Genomic DNA, 14197 nt, shown 5'->3' with positions numbered 1-14197 from the left:
TTTACAAAATATCTTCACAGCAACACCTAGTTTAGTGTTTGGTTAGATAACTTGGTACTATAGCCTAGCTACATATGCATAAAAACTAACAATCACACTAGCCATGCAGATGGCTTATAAGGAGGAGTCCTCCTTAGTCATCTACCCCATGACGGCAGGGAACTTTCATTGAGCTGAACATCAGTATACCTGGGATTTGAACTACCTTCCTGAGTAGCTTGGAAGTATATCCTTTAAACTCTGAGTCTCTGTTTCCTCAGGTGGGGCATAATAATACCTTTTTATGAGGTTTAAGGAGATAATGTATGTAGAAATAATTTTAAACATTGTATTTTAATACTAATATTGCATTATTATTATGTTCAAACATTATGACAGGTTCTTTTCACATATTGTATTATTTAATTCTCAAAGCAATCCTGTGAGGTTTATTTTTTATATAGGAGGAAATTAAAGCTCAGAGAAGTGAAGTAACTCAGGTAAGTTCCCACAGCAAGTAAATAGCAGATAGGATTCAAATTGAGTTATGTCTGACTCCAGAGCCCATGATTTAACTTCTTTACTATATACAAATCTATTAAGATTTATTATGCATTCCTATTCATTATGTAGCTGGAGGCAGGCAAACCATATGACAAAATTCGCTTTTTAATGATCACCTAAAGTACATTATAAAGGTCATCGAAGAGTTCTCATTTGATATGCAGCATCAAGGGAAACCAAATGCTCTACAACATTAAGGTATATATGCCTAGAAACTACTAGAGGACATATCTATTCTAGTTAGTCTCTTGTTTTTTCCCAGTCTTATTCTGTATCCAAGCAGTTTCCCTATGTCAATGAGTCCTACCCTTATCTCCTTACATTCAGTTCTTCAGGAAACATAAAATGTGATCTGATAACTTCAATACAAGTTATTATTCTGAAGCTATGGAGAACGTGTTACAAAATACTACAGATATGGAAGGATGCAATAGGAAATAAGAAGGATGCAAAAGAAAACAGGTAGACACAATTAAATTTTCTGGCACTTGCTCCCATAAAATAACAGCTGTTATTACATATGCATAAAAGAAATATTTATTGGTTCTTTAGAAATGTTTAATTTCTACAAAACTCCTAGCAACCTACCCTCTCCCTGCTAGAAAGAATGGACATTTCAAATACTATATACTATAATAAAAATTATCTTAACACCATTTGCTTTTTGCTAGTATCAGAAAGGAATTAGTTCCCTGAATATTGTGGAGTGTTTTGCATAAATGGAAAATGTTTTCTGCTCTATAAAGCTCTGATTTGATGTTAGCTAATAAGTTACTTTGTAGCAGCTGGAGTAAAAAACCATTCCTACCAACCTTGATATGTGCATTAATACACACTTAGTGTCATTTCCTCATACCGATGCTTTGTTCATTAGGGAAGGGGTTTTTTTTTAAATCAGGAATTTTATTCATCTCCATATCTAACAATTCCCCCTCCTGAACCTGGTGACACCATTCACTGGCTTTTGCTCTTAAGCCTTATACAGACCACAACTCAAATTTAGATCATAGTACTTATCATTTAAATCTTTGGTTTCTCCCTTCAGGGACATGGCAGCCCTTACTTACCTGCCTGTTGAATTTAGGGTGGCCATTTGACTTGCTTTAGCTAATAAATTGGGAATAGAAGTGACTGAAGAATGCAGAGGGTGATTTCTTAAGAGCATGGTGGACCAGCAAACATATACTAGTATATGTGCAACAGAATGTCAGAAACACTCCCCAAAAGCCATCTGTACCACTCCTACAAAGAGGTATCCCCTAGTACATCTTGGGATTGAACCTAATTAGTCCTAATTTCCTATTTTCTTCAATAACACTATTTTTTGAGCTTTCACCTTTTGCTTCACAAGTAATTTCAAAGAACAATGCTTTTTCACTAGCCAGTGACCTGCAATGACCAGTTAGTTGTGTGTCCCCTGTGTAGTCACACTTAAAAGATCATCATGAAATACTTCCATATTTTAGGATTGAAAGTTAAATATGTCTCAATTACCCAACTTCTAGAGTGCATCTGTAATGACTGTTTAAAAAATGGATTCCAGAAACCCCTTTAATAAAAAAGTCAGTATTAAATAAGTGAGAGGTTTGCTGACATTGCAGTTATTACATTTACCAGTTTGAGCATATTCATTTGCTGAGGAACAAGATAGTGAGTTTGAAAAGACCTATAATAAAGTGACAGTTTGATTTGTGTAGAGGATATCTCTGTTTCATCATAATTTAGTTCATTAATGTGCCTGCATAATATAAAGTTCGCAATTAAGCATGACAAAAACACAAATAAACAGTGCCATCTTTTGGGCGATATTTAAACTTTGTGCATATATAGTCATGCATACTTATGTCAGGCCATGCACTTAGTATCCACAAACATCCATCACAGATGCCAGAACAGTCTTATTTGTATCATTAGTAAATTACCAGAGCATAAAAGCTTGCAAGGCACCATGCCTAAAAATAGTGAGACTTGCACCTGTCCACTTACCTAGAATAGCACTCTCAGGTTGGCTTTTTACATCTCCATGGAGATGCCACTGCAACCATGTGTTTATTTGCTTCTTGGAGCACCTGAGGACATTTTTTCCAATTTAAGTTCCTTTCTAAATCTAGGATGAAATGTATCTGGCTCAGGTGTCAGGTTTTAAAAAATAGGTGGGTGAATGTCATGTATAAAAATAGAAATGCTATTGTTATTCTGCTCATAACTGTTATTCATAACTCAGGTAGGAGGAACAGACAAGAAAAGCCTGTTTCACCAAAGCTCATTTTTCTGTTGGATAGCACAGATTGGTTCTGTAGTGGGCAGTCAGAAAAGATGACCTTTCCATAAAGATATGAGTATTTTTAAAGAGGAATTTCAATAGTCATTCTAGTCAAGCATTTACTAAATACTTAGCATTGTGCTAGAAACTATACATGGAACATTCCTGTGACCCCTACAATTATCAAGACAGATGTTACTTGAAGATTCTGTAGTAGGAAAAATGTTGTAAAGGTGTGACTTTAAAGGACTTGGGAATATAAAATGAAAATGGAGGTAATTTTGATGATGATAGCTAACATTTATTTAGCATTTATCATGTGCCAGACACTGTTTAAATGTTGTGCATATATAAATTCACCTAATCCTCATGAAAATTTAATGAAGTAGGTTCTATGATAATCATCATTCTAAAGATGGAAAACTGAAAAAGAGAATTAGTAACTTGTCCAAAGTCAGTGACAGGTTACTAGAAAAATCTCATATCAAAGAAACTGGAAAAGTAATGGCTGCCATGATAGAAATAATGGGCCAAAGCTAGAATAAGGCCAAATTCATTCATTCATTCATTCATTCATTCATTCAATATACTATTATTTGAGCACCTATTCTATGCTATTCTATTCCAGGTACCATTGTCAAAGCTGAGAATTGAATGAAACAAACAAATTCCCCAGCATCTTGAAACCTGCCTCATAGTGGAGGAGATAATACATAGAAACATACTATATTGTCTTGTGACTATTAGGAAAACAGGATAGAGTTAGAGAATGCTTGGGGACATGATTCTACACTCAAATGAATACAAGATGAAATAACTGATACCTGCCCCGAAGTCCTTTGAGTCTAATGAGGAAGTCAGACAGACTTAGGAAGTATGCTGTGACTTGTGCTATGACACAGGTAAGCACAGATATTCTGGAAGGACATAGGACCATCCACCCAGATTGGGGATAAAGGTTTCAAAAAGGATTTTCAGAGATGATGATGTTCCTACTGATAATTATACAATAAATAAAATTAGTTAGAATATGTGTGGACACCTTAGGAAAAATTAAGTATAAAACACAAAACTTGAGAGTTGGGTAAGACCTAGTAACTGAAGGGTCTTAGGGTATGTGTGCATATATATGAGAAAAGATTTTTATACATATACTAGTGGCCCGGTGCACGAAATTCATGCACATTAAAAGGGAATTAATTAGAGGAAATATTTTAATATTGCCATTTGCCCTTTCTCTATAATAGAAGTGTCAGAGATGAAAGAAAATTACTAAAATGTATATGAAAATCTCCCTCCTGTCAGAGTCTGGGGCACGCCATGGGACCCAGAGTCAAGTACCCGCCCACCCGCATGCGCCTTGAAATCACACAAGACCCAGGCCCGGCCGGCCCCACCCCTTTCAAGCCCTGCAGGGTGGGTGGCACAGCCTCAGGTTCCCTGTCAAGCCCCTCTGGGTGGGGGCCACTGCCTTAGGACCCTAGGCCCCGGTGCTGGGGCAAGGGGCACGGGGCACAGCCCCAGTTCCCCCAGCCCTGGCGCAAGGGAACGAGGGAGCAAGAGGTGTGAGGGCATGACGACCATTTGCATATTAGCTGTTTATTATATAGGATAAAGATTTATTACACGTATATAATTACACATATATAGGATAAAGATTTATTACACATATAACAGCTCTACCCAATACCAATATATATATATATATATATATATATATATATATATATATATATATATGAGAAAAGATTTATTATAAGGAATTTGCTTATGCAGTTATGGAAGCTGAGGAGTTCTATGACCTGTCATCTTCAAGAAGGAGACTCAGGAAAACCAGTGGTATAATTCAGCCTTAGTCTGGATATCTGATCACCAGGAATGCCAAGGGCAGGAGAAGATCCAGGTTCCAGCTCAATCAATCAGGCAGAAAAGGCTGAATTCTTCCTTCCTCTGCTTTGTTTTTCCTATTTAGTCCCTCTTTGGAGTGGATGAGGCTCACCCACATTGGAGAGAGCAAATCACTTTACTGAATCCACTGATTTAAATGCTAATTTCATCCAGAAACACCCTCATAGATACACCAAGGAATAATGTCTAGTCAAATATTTGGGCACCCTATGATCCAGTCAAGTTGGCACATAAATTAACCATCACATAAAGACAGGTTCCTATAGTGGTATCTTAGGATATGCATAAGTGAGCAGCCAGAAACAGGTGGCTGGAAGGTTGAGGAGAGGGTAAATCAGACTAGTCCTCATTAGGCCTATGACAAAGCAGATGCTAACTCTGAGGGCCGCAGGTAGACACTGAGGAGTTGTTGGTGGGAAAAGATGTCAAATATTCCATGTTCTGGAGAGAGCAACAAAACAATGATGTAAGTCATAGGCTGGAGGGGGGCAAGGCAAAGGCAGGAAGATAAGTAAGAGAAAGTCACAGCAATATGGGAAGAGATGACCCTTATTGGAGAGGAGGAAACCCTTAGTTATTGGTTTTGAAGGAGGACTGGAAAGATCAAAAAAGAGGAAGATGTGAAGGTGGCTGGTCTAGGTGACTGGGAAGATGGTTGTGTCATTCACAACAATAGAGATACAAAATAAAGGGCAGGTTTGAATATGAAAGTGCCTGAGCATGATTTAATTTCCCTCCATGACAAACACCACTGCTTCTTCAAATATGCCCTAATCTCTATTTCCTCTAGGCATTTGCAAAGACTATGGCCCCTACCTGTCTTCCCACATCTCCATAGTCACTGCTCCCTGAGCTTTCCCTGGATAATCTCTCCTCATACTTCAGGTCTCAGCTTCAGTGTCATTTCTTCCCTGACCTCATAACCAGGTAGGGTGAGGCTCTTGCTAAAGCTCCTCAGCTATTCTCTCTCTCTCTCTCTCTCTCTCTCTCTCTCTCTCTCTCTCTCTCTCTCTCCCAGCTATATTCAAGTTTCTTTTTGCTTGATTATCTCCCAAAGTAAACAGTGGACAGTCTGGGTTCCTCACTACAGTTTTTGCCATATGGAAAAACCTAAGAAATGTTGTTGGATTTCTATATGATTGATTGTCCTATAAACCCTTGGATATATGGATGCCAATCTCCAAAGATGGATATGAAATTAGATATATGGATTTGAGCATCATCAGCACACAGAAGCAATTTCTCTTAAATTGATAATAACACAGAACTAGGAGAGGAAATTGTTTTTTCAACAGTTCTCTGAAAAGCAGTGCTAAAAACCAAACAAACAAAAAATGCTGTATGTTTAATGTGCCCCAAGCACCTTACATGTATTTTCTTTTGATGCTTTATATCTTCTCTGTGGTGATATTAACTTATTTCCTTTCTTTTTTTCTCTCTCTCCACGGGTTTCTTTTCAGCATAGTAAAAGACTTTTCACACTAACAGCAAGAACAGTGTAGACACATTGAAAAGATACACAAAAAAGATTTCTCCCCTCAATATCAGTAGATGGCTTTTCTTCAAGGACAAATGTGAAAATAATATTTTCCACTACACCCCTTCTACATCTTCTCCCATCTCTGGGGGCCTTCATGTGAACTTATTCTAAATTTCACACTCAACAGAAAGGTGAAGGTGGATTTTTGAGTGCCTTTTGCTGACCTGTCACTGGGATGGGAGCTGGTGGAAGCCTGACCTTGGTACACAGCTTGGCCCCTCACATGTGCACTCAGGCCAAGCAGAGGAAGACACAAACTGAAGATCACTTGGTATCTCCAAACATGCAGCCCAAAGCCAGTTACAGAGAGTATCTGACATTGACCTGCACCAGAGTTCCTCCCAAAGGACCCAGAACCAATACAACTGATGATGGGATTCAGATTACACCAGAGAATAATCCAACTAGCCACACAAGAGGGACACCCAAAGGGATATCTTTGGAGAAACCAGGCCCTGCAGGGGAAAACTCTGCTTTGTGGTGGAGGGACAACTGCCACAGAGTGACCATACACTGTGGTTGGGGTAGATCCTCATAGACAACCAGGCTGAGAATCAACCCTACTCACAGATGGACCAACAACAATCAAGACTCAACTATAACAGGAGAGTTCACAAAACCCACACAAGAAGCGGGGGGGGTGAGAATGGGGGGATAAAGACACATATTTAATACCTTAATCAATAAAGAAAGGGAAAAAACACACAAGAAACACTTCTGGAGCACCTATCTCATGTGGTCAGCAAGACTGCACCACTGAGCCCCAGAAGAGACCTACCACAAAAGACCACCATATCAACATTTGGAGACATGGCAGATGTACCTAATACACAGAGACCCAAGCAACCAGATGCAGCTAAAAACAATGATTATAAGGATTCTCAAGAAACTTAGGGGGGAATGGAAGATCTCAGTGAGAACTTGAACAAAGAGAAAGTAAGGATAAAAAGAACATAAAAGAGAACCAGTCAGAAATAAAGAATACAGTATCTGAAATGAAAAATACACTAGAAGGAATCAACAGCAGGTTAGGTAAAGCAGAGAATCAAATCAAATCAGCAATTTAGAAGACAACATAATAGAAAATACACAAGCGGAGCAGCAAAAGAAAAATAATCATTTTTAAAAATGAGAAAAGTCTGAGAGACCTCTGGGAGAATATTAAGCATAACAACATTTGCATCACAGGAGTAACAGAAATAGAAAAGAGAGAGAAGGAATTGAGAACATATTTGAAGAAATAATGGCTGAAAACTTCCCTAACCTGGTGAAGAAAAAAGACACACCTGTCCCGGAAGCATAGAGATTTTCAATCAAGATAAACAAAAAGAGGCCCATGCCAAGAGACATCATAATTAAAATGGCAAAATTTGAGACAAAGAGAGAATCTTAAGAACAGGAAGAGAAAGGCAGTTAGTTAACTAAAAGGAAGCTCCCATAAGACTGTCAGTTGATTTCTCAACAGAAACACTTTAGGCTAGAAGGGATTGCCATGAAATATTCAAAGTGATGAAAAACAAGAACCAAAAGCCAAGACTACTTTATGCAACAAGGTTATCATTTAAAATTGAAGGTAAAATAAAAAGCTTTCTAGACCCAAAAGAAAAAAAAAAGATAAGAGTTCACTACCACCAAACCACTATTACAAAAAAATGTTAAAGGATCTTATTTAAGAAGAAAAAAAAAACAAAATAAAACAAAAAAAGGAATGTAGTAGGGAGATTTGAAGATGGCAGCATAGGTAAACACCTGTATTTGCCTCCTCCTACAACCACATCAAAATTACAACTAAAATACAGAACAACCATCATCCAGAAATGCTGGAAAGCTGGCTGAATGGAAGTCCTATAACTAGAGAAGTAAAGAAAAAAAACACACTGAGACTGGTAGGAGGTATGGAGGCACAGAACAGGCTACCCACATGTGCCGCTTTTTAATTGGGAGGGAGATTGTCTCTTTGGAGGCTTCCCAGAGAAGCAAGGGGTCCAAGCCCCACACCAGAACCCCAGCCCAGGGTCCCAGAGCTGGGAAAAGAAGGCCCTACAGACAGTAAGAACTACGGGCTGTAAAAACCAGTGCAGATTGGGGCTCAGTGACACAGAGGCTGCTGGAGACCCATCTGTTTCTCTTAAAAGTCTGGCACCATGAACTGAACTTACAAGGTCCCACTTCCTCTGAGTTTCAGGACCATAACGAGGCTCTGGAGAGCACAGACACATACAAGGAGGAACTGGATTGCTTAGCATTGGAGCAGGAATTCAGGAGTGACATTCTCCCAGACGGAGGTGCTTGCAGGGATCATTGTTCCTATGCTGGGACCTCCCTGGTGGCAAGGCTGACTGGCAGCCATTTCTGTTTGCTCTTCATTGGTGATTCCCTAAGACCCTGCCTCATCCAATTTACAATTCCACCCAAGCTGTGGGAAGCAGTTTTTACATGGCCTGTCCTTACTCAGGCTAAAATCTCTCAAATCAGCTGCAGCTGGGTCAGGGAGCCCCAAACCTATCAATAAAAGGCCCAAGACCCAGCACCAGCACTAGCCTGCCTTGCTTCATAGCTGGGCCTTATCTGAGCACTTGCAAACCTGATACAAAGAGGAGGAATATACAGATATCTCAGTAGCTCCTGCTGGGTGGCTCCAGGCAGTGGCTGACTCTGCATGACCCTGGAGACCCAAGAGCCAGTGTACTCAATGGTCAGTGTCAGACCATACCAGATTACAACTCTACACATCCATAAGCCACATACTCAGGTGTAGACTCAGTGAGCACCAAAGCCCCACTGAAGCAAGTCCTGTTTCATAGGGGTGTCTCCCGCACAGCAGCTCTCCCACTGTAGTTGCAGCCTGTCCTCACAGCCAGTTGGCCTAGAGATCAATTCCTCCCAGTGACACCAATAACAATCAAGTCTCAATTACAACAAGATTGTGCTCACAGCCCACAAAAGGGTGCACCTAGAGCTCCCAGGTCAGGTGACTGGGGAGGCTGAGCCACTGAGCTCTCTAGAGCACCTAGTACACAAGGCCACTCTACCAACTCAAGGAAATATAGCAGCTCTACCCAATACATAGAAACAAACACAGGGAAGCAGCCAAAATGTGGAGACAAAGAAATGTCACAAATGAAAGAAAGCAAACTACTGGTTATAGAGTTCAAAACTATGGTTATAATGTTACTCAAGAATCTTCTAGAAACATCCAAAAAAAATGAAAAAGGACCAATCAGAAATTAAGCATATACTGACTTAAATAAAGAATAATATACAGGGATTCAACAGCAGAGTAGAGGACTCTGAGAATCAAATCAACAATTTGAAATATGAGGAAGCAAAAAACACCCAATCCGAAGAGCAAAAAGAAAAAAGAATCCAAAAATATGAAGATAGTGTAAGGAACCTCTGGGACAACTTCAAGTGTACCAACCTCCGAATTATGGGGGTGCCAGAAGAAGAGAGATAGCAAGATATTGGAAACCTATTTGAAGAGATAATGACAGAAAACTTCCCCTACCTGGTGAAAGAAATAGGCTTATACGTCCAGGAAGCACAGAGAGTCCCAAACAAGAGGAACCCAAAGAGGACCACACCAAGACACATCAAAATTAAAATGCTAAGATCAAAAGACAAAGAGAGAATTTTAAAAGCAGCAAGAGAAAAGCAGTTAGTTACCTACAAGGGTAGTCCATATGACTATCAGCTGATTTCCCAACAGAAACTATACAGGCCAGAAGGGAGTGGCAAAAAATAGTCAAAGTGATGAATAGCAAGGACCTACAACCAAGATTACTCTACCCAGCAAAGCTATCATTCAGAATTGAAGGTCAGATAAAGAGCTTCACAGAGAAGAAAAACTAAAGGAGTTCATCACCACAAAACCAAACACAAGGAGGCTAAACACACGGAGCCACAGTAATCAGACAATGATACTAACAATGACTGTATTAACAATGTGATTAAGGAATCAATCAAAAGTTACCTTGAGACAAATGAAAATGAAAACACAACACAAAATCTATGGCACACAGCAAAAACAGTCCTAAGACGGAATTTCATAACATACAGGCTTAACTCAAGAAACAAAATAATTTTCAAATAAACTGTCTAAACTTATACATAAAAAACTTTTTTAAAGCACCAAAAGAATGAAAGAAAGAAAATTATAAATAGCAGAGCATAAATAAATGAAACAGTCTAAAAAATAAAAATAAATCAATGAAATTGTGAGCTGGTTCTTTAAAAAGATGAATGATATTGACAAATTTCTAATTAGACTCATTAAGAAAAAAAGAGAGAGGACCCAAATAATTAAAATCAGAAATTAAAGGTGGTAGGTAACAACTGATACCACAGAAATACAAAAGATTATAAGAAAATATTGCAAACCACTATATGCCAACAGATTGGACAATCTGGACAAAATGGATAAATTCCTAGAAACATATAATCTTCCAAAACTAAATCAATAAGAAACAGAAATCTGAACAGACTAATTATAACTAATACAATTTAAGAAGTAATCAAAAACATTCCAGGAAGCAAAAATTCTGGACCAAATGGTTTTACAGGTGAAATATACCAAACATTCAAGGAAGAGGTAAAACCTCTGCTTCTCAAACTATTCCAAAAAATTTTCAAGAGAAGGAAAGACTCTCAAGCTCATATTATAATGCCAGCATTATTCCATATTTCAAAACCAGGTAAAGGCACTATGAAGAAAGAAAATTGTAAACCAATTTCCTTGATGAACATAGATGAAAAAATCCTCAACTAAATATTAGCAAACAAAACTCAGCAATACATTTAAAAGATAATTCACTATGATCAAATAAGACATATTCCTGGGATTCAATGTTGGTACAATATCTGCAAATCAATTAAGGTGATACACCACATAAACAAAATGAAGGACAAAATTATATGATCATATCAATAGATACAGAAAAAACATTTAACAATATCCAGCACACATTTATGATAAAAACTATCACAAAAGTAGGAACAGAGAGATCATAACTCAACATGATAAAGGCCATTTATGACAAACCTACAGCCAATATCATACTCAACAGAGGAAAATTAAAGCATTTCCCTTAAGATTAGAAATAAAACAGGGATGTCTGCTCTCTCCACTGTTATGCAACATAGTACTGAAAGTCTTAGCCACAGCAACCAGACAAGAAGAAGAAACAAAGGCATCCAAATTGGAAAGGAAGAAGTAAAATTGTAATTATTTGCAGATATCATAATATTGTATTCCACAAAATACTATTAGAACATATCAATGAGTTCAGTAATGTAGCAGAATACAAATAAAATATTCAGAAATCAGTTGTATTTTTATTACCAATAATGAACTATCATGAAGAGAAACTAGGAAAATAATCCCATTACAAATTGCATAAAGAAATAAAATACCTAGAAATAAATTTAACCAAAGAGGTAAAAGAAAATTATAAGATAATAGAGGCCCGGTGCATGAAATTCGTGCCTAGGGGGGTGTCCCTCAGACCAGCCTGCACCTTCTCCAATCTGGGACCCCTTGGGGAATGTCCGACTGCTGGCACAATCCGGGACTGCTGGCTCCTAACTGCTTGCCTGCCTGCCTTCCTGATTGCCCATAACTGCTTCTGCCAGCAGGCCTGATCGCCCCCTAACCGCTCCCCTGCCAGCCTGATTGATGCCTAACTGCTCCCTGTTGGCCTGAATGTCCCCAACTGCGCTCCCCTGTTGGCCCGTTTGCCCCCAACTGCCCTCCCCTGCCAGCCTGATTGCCCACAACTGCCCTCCCCTGCTGGCCTGATCTCTCCCCCAAATGCCCTACCCTGCAGGCCCATTTGCCCCCAACTGCCCTCCCCTGCCAGCCTGATTGCCCCAAACTGCCCTCCCCTGCCAACCTTTTCACCCCCAACTGCCCTCCCCTGCTGGCCTGTTCGCCCCCAACTGCCCTCCCCTGCCGGCCATCTTGTGGTGGCCATCTTGTGATGACGTGAGGACGGCCATCTTATGGTGGCCATCTTTTGGCAGCCATCTTGTGATGACATCGCACGTGATGCCACCTAGGCTTATATTATATAGGATTGAAAAAAGAAATTGAGGAATATACAATTAAGTGAAAGTATGTACTATGTTCATGGGTAGAAATAATTAACATCATTAAAATGTCCATACTACTCAATGCAATATACAGATTCAATGCAATTCCTATCAAAATACCAATGAGGTATTTTACAGAATTTGAACAAATATTCCATAAATCATATGGAACCACAAAAGACCCTAAATAACCACAGTAATCTTGAGAAAGAAGAACAAAACTGGAAGTATCACACTACCTGATACAAACTTTGCTACAAGGCCATAGTGATCAAAACAGCATGGTCTGTAATAAAACCAGACATATAGATCAATGGAACAGAAATTAAACCCACAACAATATGGAAAATAAATATTTGACAAAGGAGGTAAGAATATACAATGGGTAATGACAGTCTATTCAACCAATGGTGCTGGCAAAATTGGACAAATAAGATGCAAAAAAATTGAAACTAGACCACATTCTTATACCATATATAAGAATAAACTAAAAAGAAATTAAAGACTTAATTTTAAGAATCAAAACCATAAAACTCCTAAAAAAATACATAAGCAGTAAAATCTAAGACATTTCTCTTAGCAATGTTTTTCTGATGTATCTCCTCAGGTAAGGGAAACAAAAGAAAAGATAAACAAGTGGTACTACATCAAACTAAAAAATGTTTTGCACAGCAAAAGAAACCATCAACAAAATGAAAAGATATCCTACTGAATGGGAGAAATTATTTGCCAATGATATATCCAATAAGGGGTTAATATCCAAAATTTATAAAGAACTCAGAAAGCTTAACAACAGAAAAATAGATAACCCAATTAAAAAGTGGGCAGAAGATCTGAGTAAGCACTTTACTGGATAAGACATACAGCTGGCCAATAGACATATAAAAAGTTGCTCAGCATTGCTACTCATCAGAGAGATGTAAATCAAAACCACTATGAGATGCCATCTCACTCTTGTTTGAATGGCTATCATCAATAAATCAACAAACAACAAGTGTTGGCAAGGATTTGGAGAAAAGGGAACTCTAGTGCACTGTTTGGTGGGAATGATGATTGGTGCAACCACTATGGAAATTAATGTGGATGATTCCAAAAAAATAAAAAATAGAATTGTCTTATGACCCAGTGATTCCACTTCTGGAAATACATCCCAAGAAACCAAAAACACTAATTTGAAAGAACATATGCACCCCTATGTTCATTGCAGCATTGTTTAGAATAGCCAAGCTATAGAAGCAACCCAAGTGCCCATCAGCACATGATCTATATATATAAAAGCCTAAGCGACCAAATGACCGAATAATCAAACGACCAGTCAACCGGTTGCTATTATGTACACTGACCACCAGGGGGCAGACGCTCAATGTAGGAGATGCCCCCTGGTGGTCAGTGCGCTCCCACAGTGGGAGTGCCGCTCAGCTGACCAACCCAGCCTGGTGGCCCACCAGCCCAGCAGCAGCCACTCCCTCAGTAGTCCTGCAGGTCTAATGGTCCTGGCACCACCTGCATGATCCCAACAGTGCCATTGGCCTCCTGGAATTCAGCCTCGGGCACCATGGCCGCTTCCCCTCCCTAGATGCTCCAGAAGGAAAAAACTATATAAAAGCGGCCAGGTGGCTCCTGACAACCAGCGTGAACTTCAGCGGGATGGTTCTGGATCCTGGGCCGGCAAGGGCGTACCACCACCTACCTGGAGGGCCAATTACATCCCGCCTCCCACCCTCCTCAGGATGGGCGCCGGACACAATGCTCATGGCTGGCAAGCGCCGCTGTGGTGGCACAAGCCTTTCCTGATTGGGACTGACTGGGCTCGAGCTCACGGCAGGTGCAGCGGGTCCTGGATGAGCAGGAGC

At 39.4% G+C, this 14197-nt stretch overlaps 1 pseudogene; it reads right to left on the bottom strand.

Moving 5' to 3' along the window:
- Positions 1-13901, bottom strand: part of LOC102422040 — a 37765-nt pseudogene extending 23864 nt beyond the window's left edge.
- Positions 13902-14197: the final 296 nt, after the last annotated feature.

This window comes from Myotis lucifugus, unplaced genomic scaffold (genome assembly GCF_000147115.1).
Source record: "Myotis lucifugus unplaced genomic scaffold, Myoluc2.0 scaffold_7, whole genome shotgun sequence".
In the NCBI taxonomy this organism is placed as follows: Eukaryota; Metazoa; Chordata; class Mammalia; order Chiroptera; family Vespertilionidae; genus Myotis; species Myotis lucifugus.
This window is presented reverse-complemented; position numbering and strand designations above follow the sequence as displayed.